Raw genomic sequence first — 1344 nt, 5'->3', positions numbered from 1 at the left:
CCTATCAAAATGCAAGATTTGCTTTTTATTAATAATTGTTCAATGTGCGTGCGGTCAAAATTCATGTTTAGAAATCTTAATCTTATCATTTAAATAATTCCACCTTCCATCAATACTTTCTAAAGCCTTATCAATCGGTATGTTCGTGAATAAGGACACAACATCAAGAGAGATCAATGTGTAATCATGATTAATATAAGTGCCTCTTAATTTTTTAACTAATTCAAAACTGTTTACGATATTTCTTTCTGAATTCGGTATACATTTAGATAAATTATTAAAGACAATAGTGATAATTTAGTTACAAAACAGAGTTGGTTTTTGGTTCCTTATATTCCATCAATCTCTGAAGCCTTCAAGAGAGTGTGTAATTTGTTTAACGTAAAAATGGCTTATTTTGGGTTGAATAAAATGAATAAGTTTATTAGAGTACATAAGGATTTGTTATCTAAGGAAAAAAAAAGAGAAATGTTGTGTACAAAATTTCCTGTGATTCTTGCGATGCAACTTACGTTGGACAAACAGGACGAAAATTAAAAACACGAATTAATGAGCATAAGAATCACATAAACCATAATACCAACTCACAATCAGTCATTACAGAACATAGACTGGAATATGGACATGATTTTAAGTGGGATAGCGTTGAAGTATTAGATTCAGAAAGATATTTAAATAGACGTTTAATTTCGGAATGCATACACATCCATTTACAAGATAATGGCTTAAATAAACGTAATGACACAGAAGGTTTACATCATAATTATAAACTGATGTTAAATGTGTTATGTCGTCCCGACCTATACTAAAATAAAATTTGAAGACAGGATTTCGGAACGGCTTATGGTAGGATAAATCTTTATTTAATGGAGTTGATCAGGATTAACCATCCTCTGACGTACTTGTGAAACAATAATCACAGTCGATTGTGAGTTAGTGTACGGCCTATCTCCCGTTTCGATTAAGTATCTTCGGAAGTCGTGTAAAAGCTGATTACATGTACCACACGCGGATATGGGGTTGCTACGCGGAAATAAACTGTTGCACAAACGGCAACGGTCGGATTCGTCAAAAGCTCCTATATGAATATAGTGACGTGAAATGCTTGTATACTGACTGCGATCGTAAGGAGACTTGTCCGCGTAACATACGGCGCAAATTCTAATATTACTTTGCTGATATTGGTAGCTTATGGCTGTACAACAGAGAGCGGTATTGAGCCACGCCTGATAGGGAACGCTTATATTATCCCGGAGGATGTTATGATGTACCGGATTGAGTGGCGGACTCATGAGTCAAGAGAGATAGAAATAATTTACTTTAAAATAAAACCGTGATTATTTG

The sequence above is a fragment of the Cyphomyrmex costatus genome, unplaced genomic scaffold (genome assembly GCF_001594065.2).
Source record: "Cyphomyrmex costatus isolate MS0001 unplaced genomic scaffold, Ccosl1.0 scaffold687, whole genome shotgun sequence".
NCBI classification, from domain to species: Eukaryota; Metazoa; Arthropoda; class Insecta; order Hymenoptera; family Formicidae; genus Cyphomyrmex; species Cyphomyrmex costatus.
The sequence above is the reverse complement of the archived record's forward strand: the minus strand, read 5'-3'. Positions refer to the sequence as shown.